Source organism: Peromyscus maniculatus, chromosome 11 (assembly GCF_049852395.1).
Source record: "Peromyscus maniculatus bairdii isolate BWxNUB_F1_BW_parent chromosome 11, HU_Pman_BW_mat_3.1, whole genome shotgun sequence".
Taxonomy (NCBI): Eukaryota; Metazoa; Chordata; class Mammalia; order Rodentia; family Cricetidae; genus Peromyscus; species Peromyscus maniculatus.
Window position 1 is genome coordinate 99465277 of NC_134862.1, and position 25715 is coordinate 99490991.

Consider the following 25715-nt stretch of genomic DNA (forward strand, 5'->3'; position numbering starts at 1 on the left):
AGGCAGATCTATAGAGCAGAGATAAAGCTCCCCTCTTCTTCTGTGGTTCTGGAAATGAACATGATGCTGGCTAGTATCGAGAAGCACCTGGCTAATCATATTTGGGTCACATGCAGTACCTGTTGTTACCCAGCATAGCTCATCACTTCCCAGGTCCATATTTTTGCCAAGGCAAAAAAAAAAAAAAAAAAAAAAAAAAAATGCAGCATTCCTGTCCCCTGGAAAAGATGCACCAAAGCCCATTTCTTTCCTTGGATGAGCAGCCCCTCTTGCTGCATTTTAAGCCCACAGAAATGCTGTGTGGACCAAACCAAAGGGCAGACATGAGCAGATGGATGGCCTGCATGGTCCACGCTGGCAATGTGGCATCAAAACTGCGGTCTGTCCTGAGTTTGTGGGAGCTAGGGAGCCGGCATGGGGTCGACCTAGGCCCTCTGCATTTGGGTGACAGTTGTGTAGCTTGGTCTTTTGTGGGGCCCCGAGCAGTGGGACCAGGACCTGTTCCTGATGCCTGAGGTGGCTCTTTGGGACCTATTCCCTAGAGTGGGATGCCTTGTTCAGCCTTGATGCAGGGGGAAGAGCTTGGTCCTGCAGCAACTTGATGTGCCATGGTTTGTGGGTTTTCAAAGGGGACCTTACCCCATCTGAATGGAGAAGGAGAAAGAGTGGATGGGGGAGGGGTATAGAAGGGAGATGGGAGGAGAGAAGGGAGGGGGAAATGTGGATGGTATGTAAAAGAAAGAAAACAAATGGTGGTCTGTTTTTATTTTTCTTTGGTTTTTAGTTTTTGTTGTTGTTGTTTGAATGGGGTCTTACTCTGTAACCAAGATTCACCTCAAATTTGGTATAATCTTTCTGCCTCAGCCCTGTGATTAAAATGTCATTTTCTTCTTTTTTGAGGCAAGGTCTCATATAACCCAGGCATAGCCCAGGTTGGCACTGAATACTGTATGAAGCTGAGGATGGTCTTGAACTCTTGATCCTCTCACCTCCATCTCCCCAGCGCCAGGATTACACACCTGGTTTACATGTATGCTATGTCTTTCCAGAAGTTGCCAGGAAAGCCTGAGCCTTGGTGCTGTGAAAATGTGGGCAGAAAGCTAAGCCTATGGTGTCAGAGCTGTTCTCTGGGCCTGGGTCTCCAGGCCCTGCCTTGAGAAACAAAGCCTAGGACAACCAGGCTGGCTAAAGTGCCCTCAGCCCTTTAGCAGATGCTCATCTCAGGCTCCTGGAGGTGCTGGTCACCTAGTCCATGTGGTCTTGAGAGTGGAGGATCCAGCCATTTCACTGCACTCTCATCTACCCAGCCGCTGCCCACCCCATCAACATCCATCCCAGCCCATCAACATCCATCCCACCCCATCAACATCCATCCTACCCCATCAACATCCATCCCACCCCATCAACATCCATCCTACCGCAATCTACCCCACCTATGGCCTCTGTATTCCCCCATCATCCATTTCCCCCTTCCATTTCCAGCTCCTTACCACATCCATCCCACCACCACCCATTCCCCCTCAGTCCATCTCCCCACTGTCCCTCCTGCCCCCATTCACCCCCCACTGTCCCTCCTGCCCCCATTCACCCCCCACTGTCCCTCCTGCCCCCATTCATCCCCCTCTGTCCCTCCTGCCCCCATTCATCCCCCACTGTCCCTCCTGCCCCCATTCACCCCCACTGTCCCTCCTGCCCCCATTCATCCCCCACTGTCCCTCCTTCCCCCATTCACCCCCCCACTGTCCCTCCTGCCCCCATTCACCCCCACTGTCCCTCCTGCCCCCATTCATCCCCCACTGTCCCTCCTGCCCCCATTCATCCCCCACTGTCCCTCCTGCCCCCATTCATCCCCCACTGTCCCTCCTGCCCCCTTTCATCCCTCCATTGCCCATCCCCCACTGTCCGTCCCTCCACTGTCCACCTTGTCATCGTCCACCCCATGACCATGTTTCTTGTGTCTGACCACTTCTCCCTCTCCCTGAGTGAACAAAGAGGACACACTGAGGACAGTCATCCTCCCATAGTCACTGAAGGTGAATGGGCTGAGTGCCCTATGTCCGCCATACCTGCCTCCTTGACCAGACCCCAGGTCATTTTCCATGTGCAAGGGGAGGTCACTTACAGGTATCATTGGTAATATCTCAGGCACGGCCCCGGGAGACACCAAGGACGGGCATTATCTTTCCTCTTACTTGGATGAGACTGAACTCTCTCACTGACCCAGTGGGTGTCCCATGCTGGGCACAAGTCAAGGTAAACCTATGGACTATGAACTCTGCGGCAGACAAACCACCGTACCCTCCAAACAGGACTCAGGACTCTGAGAGAGATGAATTCTGTTGCAAACTAAGCTGGGTGCCCAGTGCTTAGCATCTGATGGCCTCAGACAAGCTATTGTTTAGATGCTTTCACTTCCAAGAACAAAGGCCTTCCTGCCCCCGCCTCTGTCCCTTCAAAGGGCACCATCTCGATATCATTTCTGATACCCGGAGATTTCAGGCATCAGTCACTAGGTTCTGTTCCCGGAAAAAGCAATATTCTTTGACAAATAAGCCATTTACCGAGCAGTTTAAACGACACTGCAGAGCGACACTACAAACCAATGTGCCTTTTCACTGAGTAACAGCCAGCGCCCCAGATAAAGAGGGCAGATCTCACGTGACTCAGCAGCCCTGTGTAAACAGCCTCCGGAAGAGGCTGGCCTGGCTAGTCTCTGGTCAGAGAGCTCTGATCGGGCCCATCTTTTCCCAGGCAATCCCCATCCCTGGTCCTTAGGGGTTTCCTTAAACACTTTCCATTTCTTAACCATTGCCCCTCTTGCTGCTGATGTAACAGCCTGGAGCCATCGTGTCCTGCCTTCACAGGGACGATCCCAGGAGGCAGACGTGAGCGAGCAGGAAGAAAGGCCTGTTTCTTATTGACAGAGCCCGCATGTGTCATAGAACTTCAAAGATGTGGGGCCAGATTGGGCAGGCAACATCAAACGCCTCTGACTTGCGCTAAGTAAACTTTGTATTCTGACATACAAGTTCTTATCTGTTTGGTTCCAGACTTGTGAGCAGGACACCGTCCCTAACCAAATCACATTGTTTCCCTTGCAGCTGCCAGCCTGGAAAAATATCAGGGCACAAAGGGGGCTAGGGGGAGACAGGGGGAGACAGAGACAGGGGAGACAGAGACAGGGGAGACATGTTTTGTTAGTTCCTAAGCAACACAATATTGTCAAGATGGGAGCTCCAGGAAAAGGAGGGCGCACTCCCTATACTTCCTAGGGAGGCCACTCACTAGTCCCAATCTTTATCTTTTTATAAAAATATGAATATTCTGAAGTTGCATAAAGACCATGTCTCCCCAACATCCGTACGTCGTCACCGTGCCCTGCTCAATCACCAGGCCACTGCTTCTCTGATAAAGACTCACTCTTTAATGAGGGTAAATCAATGGCTTGATTATATCTAAATTCAAACAATGAAACTATTTCCTGATTTTTAAAAAAAATAAGAAATTCATTTACTTTTCAAATTGTGGTCACTTTGGATTATCTGCTTTTTCCATTATTAAAAAAAAAAAAAAAAAAAAAAAAAAAAAAAAAAAAAACTTTAAAATGTGTTTCATTTCAGTGTAGCTGGAACATAATAACATCTCCCCAATCCAAGAAGCAGAGAGAGTAGGCCAGAGTATCTTTTTGTCAAAGTCCGGGTCTGTTGCTTCCTTTGTGTGGGTTTGTTTCAAAGCACCACGTTATTGCCTTGGAGGACATCAGCAAACATCTCTCCTGGGCATGGAAGACACATTATCACACTCAGTCAGCAAGTCCTTCTGCAGAATTAGTGTGGGGATCTGTCAGACAGAAACATGACTCCAATCGCCTGCCCTAAGGCTTAGCCCCTGGGGCCTATGCAATCATGGCTGCCCACCCCACCTGGCAACCTCCACGGGTGAACCTGTTCCGGGCTCCTGTTGCATGCTGACTTCCTTCCACATCCACTATAGACAGACGTTAGCCACATCAGGAGGAGCCAACAGAAAGCTTAGAGACCAGAGGTCCTCAGCCTCTGGGGAGATGGGGACGCTGTAGCCCTGCTTGTCTCTGGTCCAGAGCCTGGTGAATCCACAATGGTTGGCAGTTTGTTGGAAATGTGAAATTTCAGGCTCTGCCCCAAACAAGCTTGGTCCAAACCTGTATCTTAACAAGGTTATCGGGAGGGGCTGAGATGTCCACTCTACTCTCCAACCCAAGGTTCTAGAGACAACCTGAAGTGATACCCCGGGGTGTATGTCTCCAAAATGCCCCCATGGCTCTGCTGTGTCCTGGGCCTAAAATCAAGCAGAGAACATCAGCTTCAGGTGGACCAACTCTGTGATTCTGGCCAACACTGCTTCAGGTGGACCAACTCCGTGATTCTGGCCTCTTGGCTAGTCACTAATGATGATGAGCTGGTGAGGGATGGTCCAAAGGGACACAAAGACTCTGAACATGTGGGATGCTTTGGGTACTGAGGTCCCTTCAGGGAGCCTGGCCACTGCTGAGGCTCTGTGCTCCTGTTGGCCTTTCCTGTCCCTGTCTCCCAGAGCCAGGTCTCTTCACCGAAAACCTGCCCTCGCCTCCTCCCTGCTTCCCAGAGTTCACTGTCTAAGGCATTTGCACAGTGGAGCTTTCCTGACACCTCCAGGCCCTTCCAGTTCTCAGTGCACTGACTGTAACTCCTCCCCTCCTGAGACCAGCAATTAACATCATCGTCCCCTTCACAGGCTGGCCCTCTTCCCTAGGAAGATACTTGATGGTCATAGGTGAGGCATGCACAGAGCTCTAAGCTCAGCCCACAACACCGAATAAAACCGTGGGGTAGTACATGTTTGTAATCCCAGCATTTGGGACACATATACAGAGGATCAGAATTTCAAGGTCATCCTGAGCTATGTAGTAAATTTTAGGCCAACCGAAGATATATGAGATCCTGTCAAAAAAGATATAAAAGAAAACACACACACACACACACACACACACACACACACACACACACACACACACACACACATCTGGTTGAATCACATCAAAATAATTCTCATAAATCCCTTTAAATGTCATTCAAAAGAGCCCTCCATTGTACAGGTAGAGGCAGGGATGAGCAACTACTTCTATTTAATATTAGCTTATGAAGGCCACATCTTTACAGGCAAAAGTAAGCAGAATATTGAAGCAATCCATCTATTCTGGGAAGCAATTATTAAACCAAAAACCTATAATTGGAAGACACCAGCGTTTAAGGACTAATTTATTTAGCATATTCTGCTGTCAAGCCTCATAGTGTTAATTATCAGACGCTGACATTAACTTTGGTTTCTGACAGAGTTATTTTATAGTATCTTTCCCTCGTGCTTCCATAAAAGAAGTTCACTTTGATCCACCCATTCTCATTAGGTGGGTCTCCTGGTGACAGGGAAGAGGGGTGGGGTCAGTGTTGTGGGGAACGCTGCCCCCCCCTCGGTGCCACAGGGAAGGGCTAGAGTGCTGAGGTGCATGAGATCATCTCACCCTCCCCGTGCATTTGACCAGGGCCAAGCCATTTTTGGCTTACTAGATAAAAAATGGACAAGTGCCCAGAGAACTCACAGGCCAGATGATGCTCACCCCACTGACCCAGGGGTCCTCTTTGAATTACAGAGGCAAAAGAAAGGGTCCCTGCTGGCAAAGATGCCAGGGTAGCACATGGTCTTCTATCCTGGACAGAGAGTATGGCTGTCTCCACGGATTCTCCTCTGAGGAGCACCGAAAACTGGAGTCTTGTTTTCAGCTGGGACACAGGACAGAGGATGGAATTAGGCCCCAGAGCTGTGGGCTTTCCAGCATGGCTGTGGAAATGTCCCAGAGGGAGAGAAAAGCATGCAGTTCTTTCAAGTGGTGTGGTGTTAGAAGATCATGGCCATGATCTTGTGTGCCTACTATGTGCCAGGTGCTTCACAGGCGACATTTCTTTTCATGTTAACAGTAGTCCTGTTCAAAGTCTCGGCAAATGTTTTAGTTATTTTCTCATGACTGAAGGAAAATGTGCCCCAAAAGCAACTTGGGAAGAAGAGTTGCTTTCGGTTCCCGGTTCAAGCGTACAGTCTGTCAGAGTAGGGACACCATTGTGGTGGGAACATGAACAAAGCAGCCTGTCCCTTCGCATCTGCAGCCTGAGGACAGAGAGACAACGTTGGTGCTCAGTTCACTTTCTCCATTTTATTCATCCCAGGAGCTCAACTGCATTCAGGGACAGGACTTCCCACCTCAACCTGCTCCAGAAACTCCCTCACAAATCCAGCAATTTGTCTCCTAGGTGACTCCAGATGCTCTTAGGTTGACAACCAATATTTACCATCACAGTGAGCTTCCCTAACACAGATGAGAAAACTGAAACTCGGTGACGTAACTTGCCCCGGCCCTTTCCCCCAGTGAGCAGCAGGCATGGGTACCTGCACAGCCCTGTCCCCAACACGTGCCACTTGGCTGGCAATTGAAGGCGGTCTTCCTCATCTGCTGCTGCTGCCTCTCCACTCCCTGCCTCCTAGACACAGCCGTACAGGTTACCTCTCAGGTGCCCACATCCAAATACACTGGCTTCCTAAGGCGGCCACCTTCCAAACACTTGCATTTATTGATGAAAAAAATCACAATTTTAATTAACTTTCCCTGAAAGGGATTTGGGGGAACTCTCTGTTTTCTTTGGGGGCTGGACACTTAGATAATGCTTCAAACTCACCTCTGGTTTGTTACGTGATTACTGGGGCAATGGCTGCTGAATGCTGTTCAGGTAGTGATCCTCTGCTTCTGCCCTGACCACACATGATCTATTTAATTGATTTTCCTGAGTCCACAGTAGCTGTTATATTACCTCTGGGCAAAATCACTCATTTCTTGCTTCTAAGACCTAGTAATTTATATACCAAAACGTGTAATAATCTATTATATCAAATACCCACTCGTATTTGAAAAAGAAAAAGAGCTTGCTGCCAAGCATAACAGCTCTGGACACAGAAAATAAGTCCAGGTGACTTAGGAGTCGCACAAAGGAGCCTCCTGTTCCCCCACGCAGCTGTTAGAGAAAAACACAGCAAAGGGAATAGAAGGAAGTGCACTGGGTAAATATTAGGAGAAGCTTTTAAAAGCGCCGTGATCACTAGGTCCTGAGGATGTACTTATCAAGAAAGGGTGCCCTAATGATGCTTAATATTGATACAGCGTTTACAGTGTGGCAGGCAGGCAGTGGAGGCTGGTTTTCAGGAGATGAGCAGGTGAGCCTGTGATAAGCTGAGCTCATGGTCTCACACCAAACAGCAAAGGCTTTAGAACCACAAGGAGCTCTGGACAGGAAAACTACTTCTACAGACTGGGTATACACAGACAGACAGACAGACAGACAGACAGACAGACAGACCAAAGCAAGATAGAGGTAGACACAGGTTGTGAGAAGCTAAAACCTGCCAGCTAAAAGTACCTGTGTGCTCCTGCCCACTACCCAGAGATCTCGGGCTTCTGGAACATCTGCTGCTTCCCTTTAGTAAGCTTTTGCAAGGTCTGGGACAGTTAGCAGAGCCTGCCCCTGTCCCCTTTTCCTCCTTGGCCAACAGTTCCACAGTTCTGAGCAGCGGTGCTCAGCCTCAGCACACACAGCCAGAAACGTCCCCTGCACTGGTGCAGGCCACCAGGTCTGAATCTGAACATCATCCTGTGCAAGGCCACGGTATGGACCGCGCAGGGCTCCAGTCTCCTTCTTAGATGTCCTAATGTTGTCTGTCTCATGACATCATATGGACTGTGGCTTTAGCCAAGCACCTGGCACAGGACAGCCTCCTCCATAAATCTTAGTTTCCTCCCCCGTCGCTCAGACGTTGTCCTTTGGACCATTCCATATTCCACTGGGACATAACCAGCAACAGCTGGGGAATACCTTGGGAAGCTTTATTTCATCCCACATGTCCCTGAAAGTGAGTCTTCTATCCTCCGGACACCTCCTCCCACCAGAGACTCCTTTCCTTTCATCTCTGGGGAAATCTGGACACCAGAAGACTGACGAGTCAAGCCCCAGAGGGTCTGCAATGGCTGTCCCAGAATTCTCCCATTTCCAGAACTGAGCATCCATGACCCAGGAAACCTGTTATCCTAGCAAACCAAGGCAGCTGTGGGCAGGTAGTATCACTACCACAGCTGGCTTACCACCTCTCATATCTGCAAACAATAGGGGGGGGGGCAAAACAGGAGACAAAGGGACCCTATGGCTCAGAAACAGGGTGTTCTTACCAAGCAGCAGAGGGGCACATGGGAGCCATCCCATACAACAGATATGTCCTCCCAGCCAGTCCAAGTGTCAGGTGTGAAGGGCAGTAGGAGAAATTCAAAGGCACCTACTTCTTACCAAGGGGACTTGGAGAACGAAAAAACAAAAACACACACCTGGATGTGAGGTTGTTTCCATGTTACTCACTAACTTCAGTGGCTCCCACTCAGAGTGAAGCGCAGTACCCTTGTGACACAGAGGACAAAGGCCAGACTTAAGAATCAGGTAGACAATGGGGGGATCCTACTGTGCCACATTCACCCGCTACTAAGATTCAGAGAGGTAGCAAACTAACAGCTCTATGCCTATGGTTCCTGCAAAAATCATGCATCCCTCCTTGGACAGTTATGAAGGAATGATAAAAATAATCTGTGTGAAATGGCTAAGCCGGCTTTCATTTCCGGTACTATAGACAATCAGACTGCTTGAAGTCACTCCCAATATGAAACACCTAGGAAATGCTGAATAGATTATATTGAAGAGTCTTTGAAAAGCAATAACTGGGTTTATAAGACAGTGAGGGGAATTTCCAGGGACTCAGAACAGAACCCCGGAGCTGACACTGCAGTGCTGGTGGGAGAGAGCTGCTGGGTCTGGTCATGCAAGGGCTTGGGTGCAAATGTCCTCCTGATGTTCCGTGAGCAGCAAGCCTCCCTCGCCCTCCGCAAACACTCAGAGCCACGAGTGCTGCCCCAGAGAGTGTGCACTCAGAAGGCCGGGTCAGAAAGAGCTGCCTCATGCGAGGCTCCAGAAAAAGAAAAAAGAAAATGAGAACCCTCACCCCACCCTGTTGAAACTCTCGAGAGCCAGTACACCTTCATGGGAGCCTGAGTTCTGTTATTCTGGATGTGTGATTCGAAAGTTAACGTGAAAAGTGATCAGGGCCTGTGACCCCAGTGTGCTTGGCAGAGACAAATGAAGACTTTTCTCTAGAAGCACAGAGCTTCCCTCAAGCTGGAAAAGTTCCCCAGACAATGCCCACTCGGCACACAGGACTCTCCAGATGTATGAAGAAGCAATCAACAGTGAGCAGGAGCAGACAGGCAGGATGTGCTAACCCTGGGAACGTCCACTCAAGCTACCAAGATTAAGATGCAAAATAACGCTAGAATGATGCCCCCATGAAGGAAGCAAGAGTTTCTGGAAGTGAAACTATCTATAGTCGTGACTTTCCAACAGTCTTGACACAGCTGACAAGAGAGTCAGGAGTTTGGAAGTGGGTCTGAGAGGGACGATCTGGAGCAGCCGAATTGAGAGGGTAACAGTGCTGGGGACAGACAGGAAAACAGAAATACGAATACAGATTAAGATATGAGAGTGATGATAAGAAGCATTTCAACACAGATCTAGTGAGAATTCCAGAAAAAAGAGAAGAAAAGCAATACTCAAGAAATAAAGGCTAAATTTTGATAATTAGAGAAAAATATATCAGCCTGAGCTGAGTGCAAAAAAGTAAATTAGTACTTTAATGTGCTGCTGTGAAATTGCAGAACATACTCACACACACACACACACATACACACATACATATCACACATACATATACACATACAGATATACAAACTTAACACATACACACACGTACCCCCACACATACAAACATGCACTTACACACATATACAGACACACACACACACATATATACATACATGTACACACAGAGACACACATACAAATACACAGGCAAACATACACACACATATGCCCACGTACAAACACATACACAAATGAAAACACAGACTTAGACACAAACACATGAACAAACACACACATCACACAAACTATTAAAATCATGGAGAAAACAGATCACTTTTTTGAAAAATCACTATTAGGCTGACAGCAGCCATTTTTCTAACATTTCATTATAAAATCTTCAATGACAGAGCAAAATTGATAAAACTTTACCATCAATACCTATGGCAACTAGACAATAACATTCTATTATTTGCTTTACAATATAATTCTCCATTTATCTATACATAGATTTATCCATTAATTATTTATCTTATGTTGTATTTTATTTGGGGTCCTGTGTGGATGTGTAGTGTGTGTGTGTGTGTGTGTGTGTGTGTGTGTGTGTGGTGTGTTGTAACTAGAGTTTTCCTGCCTTGCCCACAGTCAGGACAAATCTCTCTCACCCGCCAGTTCCACAGCCACTCAGACTCAACCAAGTAAACACAGAGACTTATTTTGCTTACAAACTGTATGGCCGTGGCAGGCTTCTTGCTAACTGTTCTTATAGCTTAAATTAATCCATTTCCATAAATCTATACCTTGCCACGTGGCTTGTGGCTTACCGGCATCTTCACATGCTGCTTGTCATGGCAGCGGCTGGCAGTGACTCCTTCTGCCTTCCTGTTCTTTCTTTTCTTCTCTCTGTTAGTCCCACCTATTTCTTCTCTCTATTAGTCCACACTTCCTGCCTAGCCACTGGTCAATCAGTGTTTTATTTATTGACCAATCAGAGCAATTTGACATACAGACCATCCCACAGCAGTGTGTGGTGTGTCTGTGTGTGGTGTGTGGTGTATGTGTGCTGTGTATGTGTGGTATGTGTGTATGTGGTGTATGTATGTGTGTGGTATGTGTATGTGTGTTGTGTATGTGTGGTGTGTATGTATGTATGGTGTGTGTGTGTAGTATGTGTGTGTGATATGTGTATGTGTGGTGTGTGATGTGGTGTGTGTGTGTGGTGTGTGGTGTGGTGTGTGTGTGTGGTGTGTGTGGTGTGTGTATGTGTGGTGTGTGTGGTGTGTGTGTGGTATGTATAAGTGTGTGTGCCTCTGTGTGTGTGTATGTGTGTGGTGTGTGTATGTGTGTTGTGTATGTATGTTGTGTATGTATGTGTGGTGTGTGTGTGTAGTATGTGTGTGTGGTATGTGGTGTGGTGTGGTGGTGTGTGTGTGTGTGTGAGGTGTATGTGTGGTGTGTGTATGTGTGGTATGTATGTGTGGTGTGTGTGGTGTGTGTGTGGTGTGTATAAGTGTGTGTGACTCTGTGTGTATATGACTCTGTGTGTGTGTGTGTGTGTGGTGTGTGTGGTGTGTATAAGTGTGTGTGACTCTGTGTGTGTGACTCTGTGTGTGTGTGTGTGCATACATCTCAAAGAAAGTTATAACTATCGCTGCACTTCCTCCTGGATGTCTTAGTTCAGGTGGCTGTGTGGTGGCATCTCACTGTGCTTTTAATTTGCACATCTCTGATAACCAATATCGTCATGTTCCCATAAACTTATTATCCGTTATATATCTCTTTTGGCGGAGTATCTATTTGGGCCTTTTGCTGATAACACACTTTTGTACAGCAATAAAATATCACAGAAAGCAGCAGAATAGTATTTCATCAGTCAGAGTCCAATCAAGAAATTGAAGGCAAACCTGTAAGTCAGACAGAAAAATTTTAATGTAATAAGTAATTAACTGATAACAGGTGACCAGCCAGCAAGTGGGCAAAGCAGACACTAAAGGTTAGAGTTGATAAAGCACTGTCCATGGGTTGGAGAGGACAGTGAATGGGTGAGGAAATCAGAAACTCAGAGGCAGGAGCCCTGCAACAGTGAAATGCAGACCATGGAGGAGGAGCCACGCTGCCATAGCAACAGTGTGCCTGCTGATGTGATCAACTGGCCACTGCTGAGCCAGGGTTGTTGAGATCCATGCTCTAATGTGGCCGTGAAGAAGCTGACTGGAGGGAGTCACGCTGAATGAGGAACTGAACCAACAGGAAAGGGGTGCTTCTTCCTGCTTTCTGCCCCAGCCTCACGGCATCCCTCTAGCGCCCTCTATCGGCTGAGCTTGAGGGTGGGGAGAAGCACAATCTACAGGTCCAGTGTCACAAACTGAGAGAAGAGGATTTCAAGGCCAGGGATAAGTATTTTAAAGTTCCTTGGGGGGTGGGAGGGATAGATCCTAGACTTCTACACCCAGTTAACCTACACTCAAGAGTGAGGGCACAGTGGTGACTAACGCACCCGTGAACCTAGACTTCTATACCCAGTCAACCTGTCACTCAAGAGTGAGGGCACAATGGTAACTAATGCACCCATGAACCTAGACTTCTATACCCAGTCAACCTGTCACTCAAGAGTGAGGGCACAGTGGTAACTAATGCACCCATGAACCTAGATTTCTATACCCAGTCAACCTGTCACTCAAGAGTGAGGGCACAATAGTGACAAAAAATGAGGGGCTTTATAATCATGTAAAACTCAGAGGAGAAAATATGTGAGCTTGGATTTTTCACACCATCAAAACTGAGAATTTATTACTAGGAAACCCCCAGTGCAAGAACCACTAAAATGCTTCCTCTTGGGAAGAACATTAAAACAATAAAAATAAAATGTAAGAAAAATGATCACTAACTGAATTGATAAACTTGCAAGTAAGTGACAAGAAAATATGAACCAACAGAAAGATCAATATAATGATTTAAAATGATGACTAGCCTGAAATAAAAGCAAAGATTGGCTAAAATATGAAAATACAGGAAAATGGCAGCAGCTTAAATGTTTTGCGATCCTCTCGTTTTATAATGGTGAAGATAAAAAATGGCTTAAAAATCCAGACAGGTGAGTGGCACTCCTTGAAAACATGCAACACAATCCTGGATGATACCTTTTGAGTCAAATGTACATGTTACAGTGTGAATTTATCATTAAAAAAAAAGACAGAATAGACAATCTGAGAGAGAGGCACACACACAGAAAAGAGAGAGAGAGAGAGAGAGAGAGAGAGAGAGAGAGAGAGAGAAGAAAGTTTATTTGACTCAAAATAATAATAAAGAGGAAACAGATCTTAAAATAAGTTGAAAGAATGGAATCTTTGAGACAAATCAATCTAAACATCAATAATTCCAGTAAATATAAATGAATTAAACTTCCAATATAAAAGGCAGAGATTTTATCACTTTAAAAACTTTCAGACATACTTGTACAAAAGGCATAGCTAAAATATAAATGCATATAAGTATCAAAAATCAAAAATGGAGAGAAAAAGCATTCTCAGTGAACAACTAGCAAAAACTTATAGCCATACCAATATTAGATTAAACAGAGTTCAATAATTGTTTATGGTAAAGAATGCACTTCTTAGTTATTTTAAAAAGCAATGCAACAGGAAAGTAAGACAATTACAAATGTCTAGGCACATGATAATCTATCTAATTGTATGTCTATAGAATAAAAATCAATAGACTTTAAAGGAAAACTTGATGTATTATTCATCATGGTAAAAGTTCTTACATACACACATATTTATCTTATATAGTACTAATCAAGCAAACAGAAAAATAAGAAAAGATACACCGGAGGGTTGGAGAGATGGCTCAGTAGTTAAGTTCTTCCTGTACTTGCAGAGGACAGGGATTTAGTTCCCGTTACCCACACTGGATAGCTCACAACCACCTGTAATTCCAGCTCCAGTGGATCTGATACCTCTGAGGGGGCACGAACATACACGTATATGCACACTCACACACATATACATAATAAAATCATGAAAATAAATGTTTTTAAATGATACACAGGACTCAGTGAGTGACACAACAAACTTTAAATACATATGGAGATCTATCCAGACAACTTTACAGGTTATATCTGTTCCAACCACACATAACAACAATTGGTCATACATGCTAGTCTACAAAGCAAGTTTACACAAATGTCCAAAACTAGTATTATACATACCAAACATATGACCTTTATATAAGTAATTAGAAGTTCATTTCAAAGGTCTTTAAAGATGTTGAAAACACATTTATTTCTCCATAGTGTGCAGAACCCCTCCCTGACAATGTGTGAAAGCTTAAAACATGCTGGTTCTCACTCATCTCATTGACACTGACTAGCCCAGTCCCTTGGCTCACAAGTGGATAGCATTTTGAACATGGTTGTTCAAAGACAGAGATTAAATCAATGGATGAATTTTATGATATCGAATGTCTAATCTTGACTGCACTGGACTGTACCTCCAATGGGTTGTTTCCAGGAATTTGAAAGTATTTCATCCTAAAAGGATGGCATATCATATTCTCTGGGCCTTACAGATAAAAACTTTCTTCCCCACCATTCAGAAGCATAAGCTTTTCCCAAGCTGAACTTGGCTGTCTGCTCTCAAAAATACACAAGAAAAGGGGAGATGTACCTAGCCCTGATCAGTCTGGTAATTAACCTTCATAACCAGCTGTTTTTATTGTCTAGAATGTTGATTATGCTGGTGATGGGGATGAAACCAAGGACTTTGGCAGGCCAGGCAAATACCATCAACTCAGATGCATCCCCAGCAGAAATTTTTACAGTTATCATTTTGGTTGATACCTATTAGCTAGCATTTCACAGGATTCAGTGTGACATGTCAATGGCACACACAGAATGCCATGCCTAACTGGTACAGTTAGTCTTGCTTTTGCCACATTGGTTGTGTTTGGAAACTCTGACCTCCTCTCAAACCTGCATGAAGTGTGCAATGGTTCACTGTGAAAGACAATTGTTTCCAGATTTTAGATTTTAAGAGAAGGTCACAAAGCCTGACCCTCAGGTTCCCAACGGGCCTCTCAACATCTTTGCCTTGATATGTCCAACATTTGTGATGCTGCAATTCTGACTGAAGCAAGGCTGCTCTGAGGTGAGAGGGGCCATGGTAGGAAACGTCAGGCACTGCTTCCTCATGGCTCCTCCTGCTACACATTTTGTGTAGTGCACCACTAACTTCAGGACTCTGTCTTTGAGCACCTAACACTTGTTTACATAGTTTTCTGTTTTATTTTTTATTTAGTTAATATGTAAAGTCATGGGTGTCACTGTGGCCTTTTCTTACATACATGTCATTAAACTATTAAACTTCCTTCTTATTTACCTCCCCCCCCACACTCTGTCCCACAGCCCTCCATCTGCTGATCCCTCCATGCTCCAAATGGCCTTTTTAAATTTTTGGTCTCCATTTGTATTCTGCTACACTCTCCCATTCCCTTCCCTCTTATAATGCTTCGTGCCCTCTCACGGGGCCTTTTCTAGTTCCATGTCCTACATATGTGTGTACATGTATTTAAACCTACATTCCGCATATGAGAGAAAGCACATGATATTTGTCTGCTTCTGGGTTATTTGCTTAGCATGGTAATTGCTAGTTCAACCATTTTCCTGAAAATGCCATCGTTCCATTCCTCTCGAAGGCTGACAAAACCCACTGTGTCTATCCACTGCACTTTCTTTACTGATTCACCTCTTGGTGGACATGTGATCCAAGGCCCTAAACTGCTTCATTCCTGGGGTGTTTCCAAGATTGGTTTCCCAATGAGCAGCTGTAGGGGAAAGAGCATCTCCTGAGAGGCAAAACTAGCTCACTTCTATTGGTGAAATTATTAAGGCCACTCCACGTAGTTAAAAGGGAGGTTTATTAGTGGTGTAACTTACAAATGGAGGGATAGGTAGGTTGCAGGGTCTGGGAAAGGCATAGCGCAGTCTTGCAGTGTTCTCTGGAGAACTCTGCTCGGTCTACCTCCAGCATCCAGGGGCCAGGAACCAAGAGAGCCGGTGCATCTGGATCTCAGGTCTCCAGGGTCCTCTCTTCGCCCCACCTTGTAGGTGTGACAGTTACTGAAGCCTCAATGGGGGTTGGAACTTCCAGATCAAAGCTGGAATGGCTACCCACTACATCTCTCCCTTGTCTAAATGAGTAGATTTGTCCTGACTGTGGGCCAGGCAGGACCAGAAAAACTCTAGCTATACACTTCTTGTTTGCTTACAATGAATTACCAAGCTCCACGTCCCCTCCCTCCACAACACAAATCCACATCATGTGTTGCATCTGTCTAGGCCTCCCACATCACTCTCACAAGATTTGGGGGTTGCATTCATTTTTGTATTACAGAGAAACCAATCAATCACTGGCTAATTAATAGTTTAAAACAGTAGCCATTTCGGAGCTCTCTGCTCAGGTCTGAGAAGCCACAGTTAAAGTATGAATAGATATGTTCTTGGGGGTGGAGCACTCCACTTCCCAGCTCATTCAGGTTGTTCTGGGTGACTACAAAGCTGTTGCTCCTCTTTCCTTGCTAGCTGGCAGCAGGCTCTTCTCTCAGTTCATGGAGGCCACAGGACCCCTGCCATGTAGAAGCCAATAATGAAGAATTTCTTACTATCAAATCCTCATTGAGAGAGAGTGAATGAGCAGGTGTATATGTGAGTGTGGGTCACTCATGTGTATGGAGGCCAGAGACTAGCATTGGATGTCATTGTTGGGGATACACTCTTTGAGACAGTTTTCAAGTTGGCCTGGAGCTCACCAATTTGACTAGTCTGCCTGGCTGGTAAGTCCCAGGATCTTCTGTTTCTACCTCCCCAAAGCTGGGATCATACACCATCCTGCCCTTCCGGCCATGATTTTAGTGTGATTTCCCTACCTCTGACCCTTAGACAGAGATTTAAAGAGGCCATGTGACTGCGTCAGCTGACTGTCCCTCTTCAGGCTCACAGGAGATGCAAGTGTTTCACCTACAAAACCCCGACAGCACAGGGAAGGTGCGCGCTGGCCGAGGCGTCTCTGAGGCCATCCTGCAGCCCTGTCCCCTGCAGAGAACAGGAGACAGAGACAGGTCGGCATTCGTGTGCCTTGCTGTGTTATGAGTAGCAAGGGTCCTTTATCTCTGTCGCACAAGCTCCATCTGCTCTGTCAGTGTCCATGAAATAGTGCAGGCAGCTTCTGAGGAAGGGGAAGTCAAACCCTAAACCTGGCACAAAACACAGGCTGCGACTGAAAGACTTAGCAAGCAAATTAACAACTAAAACCCCAACATAGTATCTAAAGCATTAATAACTTTGATGTTAACTACATGTTGACATAGTGACAGTTTTAGAATACTGGGTTAAAATATATTATTAAAATGGATTTCACCTGGCTATTTTTGCTTCTTAATGTGAGCTCTAGAGAAGCATGTAAATTACATCTGGAAGGCATAACATTGTTATGTCCATAAGATAGTACTGGTCTGAATGTCCAGCTGCCATAGCGAATTCCTGGGAGCCAAGACAGGGACTGTTGTCCACCAGCCTCTAAGACAACAGATTATTTGCTGGACCCATGGAATGTCCAGATTTTGTAATCCAAGGTTATTTAGGTAGGACTAAGTTATCTCATGGTATACATAGCCCCACCATCCCCATTGTTTGTTAATCTGCTCACTTATACATTTATTTTACCTAACTAGTGTCTATATACATTTACCTCTTTATGTTTTTATTAGGTATATAGAACAGATCCCTAATTGGGGGGGGGGGGGAAATAGCTCAGTTCATAAGGACCCAAGCTTAGTTCATCAGCAGAACTCAGTGCTATGGGTTGTGGGGACAGGCAGGTCAGTGGGGCTCATTGGCCAGCCAGTCTTGCCAAATCAGCAAGCTCCAGGTTCAGGGAAAGAACCAATCTTAATGATGATGATGATGATGATGATGATGATGATGATGATGATGATGATGTAAATAGTGCCTGAGGAATGACAACCAAAGCCGACCTTGGAACTCTGTAGCACAAATCCTAAATGGTCTTACAATAAAAACCCAGAGCCAGGGATAAATGCTGAAAGATCAGAGGAAACAAGCCACAGCCACTTTTCACCTCCCCAGCTCCTCAGCCGATCCTGTCTCCACGAATCCTCAGACTGACTGCCTCTGAATCTTCAGCCAAAAGCTCTCTAGTTCCTGTCTCCTCACACCTTACATGCCTTTCTCCACCCGGCCATTTCACTTTTTATCTCAACCTTCCTAGCGCTGGTATTAATGGCATGTGTGCTTCCCGAATACTGGAATTAAAAGTGTGTGCCACCACTGTCTGGTTCTGTTTCTCTCCTAGACTGGATCAATCTCATGTAGCCCAGTGTGGCCTTGAACTCACCTCCCTAGTGCTAGGATTAAAGGTGTGTGCCACCACTGCCTGACCCATATGCTTAATTCTGTAGCTGGCTCTGTCCTATGATCTTCAGGCAAGCTTTATTTCTTTTTTTTTTTTTTTTTTTTTTTTTGGTTTTTTGAGACAGGGTTTCTCTGTGTAGCTTTGCGCCTTTCCTGGAACTCACTTGGTAGCCCAGGCTGGCCTCGAACTCACAGAGATCCGCCTGCCTCTGCCTCCCGAGTGCTGGGATTAAAGGCGTGCGCCACCACCGCCCGGCAGCAAGCTTTATTTCTTAGATTACAAATATCACCACAGACCTCCCCATACATGTTCACACGTGCTCACATGTGTCTCCTCACACATGAACACACACATAAAGAAGAAATATTCCAACAGAAGGAGGGGTTCAAAGAACAGTGTTCAGTGCCCGTTTTAATCAGCAAGGTGAAAAGATACTCTATAAGTTCTGAGAAACAGGGGTCCTCAGTGGCACAGCAGGGGCCTGGGGGTCACAGACTGGGTGGGAGACAGGTCAGGGACCTGCTGTGGACTGTCTCCTCCACGGGAAGAGCAGAGTAAAGAGGACGACACCTGAGGAAGATACACGGTGAGCTCAGCAGTGCACGTTTGGCTGACGAGTCTGTCAGAGCTAGATGAAGGGTGTTTGCTGTTCTGTCCTTTGTACAGCTCAAGCATCCCTAACGGGAAGCGTTTGGGACCAGAGGTGCCTCGGATGCCAGCGGCTTCAGTTCGGACTATGTGCACCCATATAATGAGTCAATGTCTTAGGACGGGTACCTTGATCTGAACATGAAATTCACGCTCCGTGTACATCTTATACGTGTGGCCTGGAGGTCATTCTAGATGGTATTTTAATGCCCCTGCATTTCTACCACCTGTCACGGGAGGTCAAGTGTGGGGCTTCCCACTTGAGTCACATCAATGTCCAAAGAGCAGCAGATTCTGGACCATTTTGAATTTTAGATTTGGATTAAGTATGTTCAACCTTTGTCTTATTCTTGCTGTCTCTGGCCAAAAAGAAAGGGGAAATGTCCAGAGCTCCCCTGAGTCCTACAGAGCTCCACAGGGTGCTTTGTCAAAGAAGGAAGTCAAACATGCAGCTACGGTGCTGCGTGTGTTGGCCCCGCACCCCAAATGGTAGATGATCAGGAGCTGGCAGGATCCAGATCCCACATCTGCTCCCCACTCCCCTCCACTTCCGACAATGGCATTTTGTAGAATCTGGAGGCAGATGCCGCAAGCTGGGGCTAAGTGGATGTGAGCAGGGGTTTGTGGCTGGCAGGTTCCCTTCCTCTCTCTACCCATGACATCTTTTTCATAACCTGAGTTTCTTTAATTAAAAAACATCTGCCAACTCCTGTTATCTGCAAAGATGAGCGCAGGAATTCTTGCAAAGCCCATCTGCAGAGGATGCAGACAGGTAAAGCTAACCAAGTGAGAAGAGGGGGGAGAGAAGCTCCCCAAAGTGTGTGTGTGTGTGTGTGTGTGTATGTGTGTGTGTGTGTGTGTGTGTGTGTTTGCTTGCGTGTTTGTGCATACTTGTGTATGTGTTTGCTTGTGTGACGTATATGGTGCATATATGTGTGTTGGTGCATCTCTGTGGTGTACATGATGTGTGAGTGTGTGCACATTGTGCATATATGAGTGCTGTATGTTATGTAATATTCTGATGTGTGTGTATACTGTCTATATGGTTGGTTGCATTTATGGTGTATATGATGTGTGTATATGCATGTATTCATGCTTATTGTTTATTGTTGTGTGTCTGTGTATGTGTGGCATGTACGATAATGTGTGTGTATGTGTGATGTGTGGTACGTATATATGTATATGGTATACATGTGTGCATGTGTGGAATATGTGTAGTATGTGTGGTGTATGTGTATAATGTGTGGGCGTGGCATTTGTGTGTAACATGCAAATGGAAAGATCTTCTTGCAATTCATCCATCTAAAAACTTCACTTCTATCTGAGAGTTGGAGGAAGTAGGGACCATGAACATCATACCTCTCATATGCATGTCACAAAATGATTGACACCCGTGGTATGTCTGCAAACACAAAGAAAAGAATTCATTGAGTTTGGAAGGACCTGTTGGAATTTCCAGTACGCTTTGACCAGAGTTAAGTCTGGTTGGCTCAGTGGGAAAAGACAGCCAGATCTCAGCTGTCTTGACCTGAGCTGTCATCTCTGAAGGGCCATCCTCAGCAACATCTAATGACTACCCCTGCCATTGGGACGGAGCACACGTGGGGGACACATGCTCTGTGAGCCTATGAAGCTAATGACAGAGATGACATGGTCTGCCCTCCTATATTATAAATCCATCTTCAGTCAACCTGGAGGGGCTGCTGCCCAGTTACAATTCTAAAACTCCTTAGCATTCTGTGAAGAGACATGAAGAGAACCAGCCCCCCAGAGTCCACCCTCCCTTTCTCTCCCCTCCCCTCCCCTCCCCTCCCCTCCCCTCTCCTTCCTTCCTTTCTCTTTCTCTTCCCTCCCCCCTTAAATCCCTTCTAATCCCTTCCCTTCCCTTCCTTCCCTTCCCTTCCCTCCCCTCCCCTCCCCTCCCCTTCCCTTCCCTTCCCTTCCCTTCCCTTCCCTTCCCTTACCTTACCTTACCTTACCTTCTCTTCCCTTCCCTTCCTTCCCTCTTAGCTGCATTCTACACAGCTTAAGCCTCTCACACACGCCAACACTCCAGCTAAGACGCCCAAGCTCCCGATGCATCCTCCACCTACAGCTACCCTGAACAAGCCTCTGGGACTTGTGTAGACACAAGAGCAACTCCTGTGCCTTTGCAGACCTGGTCCAGGACAGTGGCAAAGCCAACCCTACAGACATAGGGACTTTTGACTTTCTGAACTCAGAATGTGACCTCGAAAGCGCAGACACACTTCCTGACCCTGAGGCTTCCTCACCCTGCACGGAAGGGTGTGAGAAGGCAGCTAGAGCAAAGCCCTGGAAGTGCATGGCCAGGGGAAGACTGGGACCATCTGGGACTTGATCTTCTCATCTAGGTACTTCTGTTGCCACGCCTCCTCTGAGGATAAATCTGAATGCTGCTGTCCTCCCCGCACAGAGACCCTCCAGCTTCCAGTGTTCAGGCCTGGGGAGTGTCCCAACCTCCATCCAGCCTCCCCTGACTAAGCCTGAGCTCCACCACTGGCCTCTCAGACCAGAAACGAATGCATTCAGAGCAGTAGTGAGCAGCATCCACTGCCTTGGGGTGATCTCCCAGCCTGACACTATGGAGAAAAAAAGGCCCTGTGTCTGGGCAATCCCACAGCACACCTCCATCGTGGCTCACAGTGAAGAGAGAAACTTCACGGCTGCCCTTCAAACTGTCCAGACATTGGTGGTGTTTGGCCTATTTCGTTAGTGTCCTTAGGACAAAGTTCTAAACCTGCAGCCAGAAAATCACGTTCTTCTGGGGCAGCCCAGCAATTATCACACAGGAGTGTTCCTTGTATGTTTCTTCATCCTTGTTTTTCTTAGTTTTAGAACGAAGTTGGTTATAGGTTTAGATGAGAGAAAGCAGGGGGGCACTCATGTACAGCAAGGGTGAGCCCCAAAAGTGGGTTACTCCATTTCTTTATATTCGGAATACCAGCCTTGGTTTAAAAAATATTTTATGACGTTTATTCATTTGTGTGTGTGTGAGGCATGACACACACATGCCATGACAGATGTGTGGAGGTCAGAGGAGGACTTGCAAGAGTCATGGGGAGCCCATCATGGGGGGCCCAGGGATCTAACTCAGGTCACCAGAAAGCACCTTTACCCACTAAGCCACCTCAGTGTCCCCCAAAATGTCATCCACTAATGGAGTTTCTCTACTTCCTGGACCACTGGGATCCCTCTGCGGAAGTCTCAACAGCCCTGGCTCCTAACTCTCTAAATTGTGTGTGATCGTTAACACACAGCCACAAGCCTTTTCCGGTGACGTGATGGACACGAGAGTAATTTACTGTTGATGCTGTCATTAGATTTATCTCCACTTTTCATCAAGAGAATTTTAAAAATATAAATAAATAAATAAATAAATAAATAAATAAATAAATAAATAAATAAATAAATAAATACAGGTATTGGCTATTCTCTAGAAGTTTCCCCAGCCTTCTCAGGCAGCTCTGCTCTCCCTCCTGCTCTCCTTCACATGTTCTGGACCAGAGTTAGGAGGATGGGAAAATTGCACAAGGCTTATTCTTTTCTTAAAATCTCGAATAAAATCTAGGTGAGGACACTATAGTTAGTCTGGAAATGAAAGCTGAATTGTGTGTTGGATCCTTTAACAAGGTATCGGGTGAGGGTTAGGGATTTAGCTCAGTGATAGAGCGCTTGCCTAGCAAGCTCAAGGCCCTGGGTTCAGGCCTCAGCTCCCGGGGGGGGGGGGTTGTTGGACAAGGTATCAAATGTCCTAATCCCCCTCTGATGACATCCTAATGTCACAAACCAAAAGGCTTCCTACAGTGGCGGAGGAGAAAACTGAAGCACACCGTATTGTCCCCCGTGGCTGCCATGGTGAGGAAACCTCATAATCACGATTCCCACCTACTCCTACATGAAGGGAGCCGGGGAACCAGGTCAAGAGGAACAAGCTGTTGTAGAGAACACGTAAGTTGTTGCTTTGACTCAGAGAATTAAGTGAAATGAGTTTACATAAAATCCAAAATAGCGCTTCTTTATATTACTACACATACTTAGGAGTAACCATACTTCATAGGACCCAGCAGAGCAATTCAACTCTAGTGAAAGAAAAGAGAAATATTCCTGTTCAAAGCCAGCTCCCAAGCTTCTGCTGGAGAGCAGTAATGAGAACAGCACCACCAAAATGACCACGTGATCCTCAGAGTTCACACAACTATAAAATGTCACAGCACAGCCACCCCCAGGGAAAGAAAGAAACCTCCCAATGTCCTCTAAGGTTTCCACTGTGGTTCTAACTAGCAGTTGCTAGATTCCAAAACTTGCTTTTTTTTTTTTTTTTTTTTTTTTTTTTTTTTTTTTTTTTTTTGCCTTTAAAGGACCCAGCAAGACTTTCTAAGGCTTTCCATTGTCCTCGAAACATGCTGGGTTGCAATGTCATAGTGTTGTACAGGACTGCATTCTGAGCCAAACTGCTGCCATCTTCAGGAGTCCAGCCAGGCCTGCTTGACAAAGATCATCTCAGCTGGATTTGTTGGCAGTTGACATTCCTCTTGGAAGAAGTAAGTAGGAAGGGTCATGGGTACCTGGTACCCGGCCACTGCTCCCAGCCAGTTATATGCAATTCTGCCCTAACTGCACATGGCCCCTTGATCTCTGGAAAGAGCTAGAGGACATAGGGGAAGGGATTAGAGGAGAGGAGTCCACTGACACATGGGAGCCATCATCCATGCAGCATGGCTGCTTTAAAATGACTGACACTCCCGTCCCTAAGCCCTCGCCATTGCTATGTAAGTAAGCCCAATAAACCCACCGGTTACCCAGAGTGAGCCTTGGTAGGACTGGGACCACAGCAAGGGTTATACATTGCTTCTGCCTTCTCAAGGGAAGGGATTTTCAACACAATGACAGCCATCTTCTAGGAACAGGTAACAATAATGGTTAACTACCCTTTCTTGCTCCCAAGACTGGGGAGCCACTTGACCCTCCTTGGATGATTATTGTTATATTTTATGTGTTTTTGTTTTGCGGCTCCATCCCCAAATTGCACTTGGCAAGATTAGTATAAAAATGTGGGAAAGGAGATATTTGGAGTCATTAGTGGGGATATACACCCATAGACCCATAGATCACCCAAAAATATTACAGGCCATTGCTAATGTTCTTAGTTACCCTCCAGAACCTGATGCGGAGACCCTCTCACCCAAGATGCCAGTTGCTTGAGTCCTGAGATATCAAGCAATCAAGGTACCAACCTGGAAGAGTCATCTCTACTGGTTAGATTTCATAGTGCTGGAAGGTGCTGTGCACAGTACCAGAGGAGAAAAGTAATCACCAGTCTTACCCAGTGCAAGCACCGGGATATCGATCAGCTTGCTCGACAGGATAGGACCACTGGCGCGGTAGTGACACAGTGTTATGGGAGCAACCAACCACTTTCTGTTTGGATTTATGACCCTCTTTACAAGACAGAACTCAGGCCTGACACAGTTATCAGGATCAAAGCCTATGAGTAGATGGGCCCTAGGTCCTATAAGAGAGCCCACTACTACTATTCCACAAACTGAGCACAGTGTTGAACTGACTCCTGGTGACTTGTTATACCATACGTTAGCGCACCCCTCAATCCTTAACAGAGAAGTTCTTTAGCAGTGATGGCAATGGACACAGAGACCCACAACTACTCAATGTGCAGAGAAAAAGAGGGTGGGGTTCTCAACCCCAAAAGAGATGTCTATGCCACCTCCTCCTCCCAGGGCTCAGGGATCATTACAGAAGAGCAGGAGAAAATATTGTAAGAGTCAAAGGTCACAGGGAAATAGGAATTGTCATGTATTACCAGAGACAATGCAAAAATGGTATGCCAATCTGGATGGTTGGGGAAACTTGAAAAATTCAACCTATACATGCCATATTATCCAGCAGCCAAGCCTCTTGGATTTCCCAGTGGGTGGAAAACCGATGTCTGCACCATGACCCTCCTGTAGATGTTTACAGCAGTTCTATTCATAGCTGCCGACACTCAGAAACCATGATGGCCTCAGCAGGTGAGTGGCCACACAGTGGTACATCCTGACAACTGAATATTATTCAGTGATGAAAAAGAAGCTATCCAGCCATGAAGACACATGGAGTCACAAATGCATATTAATAAGTGAAATGCATCAAACTGAATGGGCTATATGATATGTTGTTAATCACATGACATTCTGGAGAAGATGAATCTGGAGAGTAAAAAAATGAGTGTTTTTCAAGGGTTGGGAGGAGAGAAGAATGAACAGGTTTTGTTTTTTTTTTTTTTTTTTTAGGGCAGTCAGATCTTATGTTGTACTTTAATGGCTCGTGCATACACTGCATCTGTTCAAACCCGCAGAAAGTAGAACAGCAGAGGGACAGCAGTGTCAAGTCCAGACGCTGCATGCTGCTGGTGTGCAGCTCCCTTCATGGTAGCAAATATTCCATTCTGGTACTGAGTGAGGACAACAGGGGACGCTGGGCACTTGTGGGCCAGGAGTATGGGAACTGCCTGCCGGAGGTCCCGCTCAGCTGACTGTGAATCCCAAATGGGTGCAATCTAGTTTACAGTCTACACGTGTTTCAATGTATGTGTTAAACAAATGTAAGTGTGTGTGTATGTGTGAGAGGGGAGGAGCAGAAAGAGAGACAGACAGACAGACAACAGAGTCAGAGACAGAGACAGAGAGAACACATATGAAAGGTGGCTTGGGAGTCCAGGACACAGGAAGTCCCAGCTGGCCGACACTAAGTTGTGGCCAACATTAGTGAACAACAAGAAACAACTACCTATGGTTAAACAGTTCTTGTTCATCAGTATTCTTTCATTTCC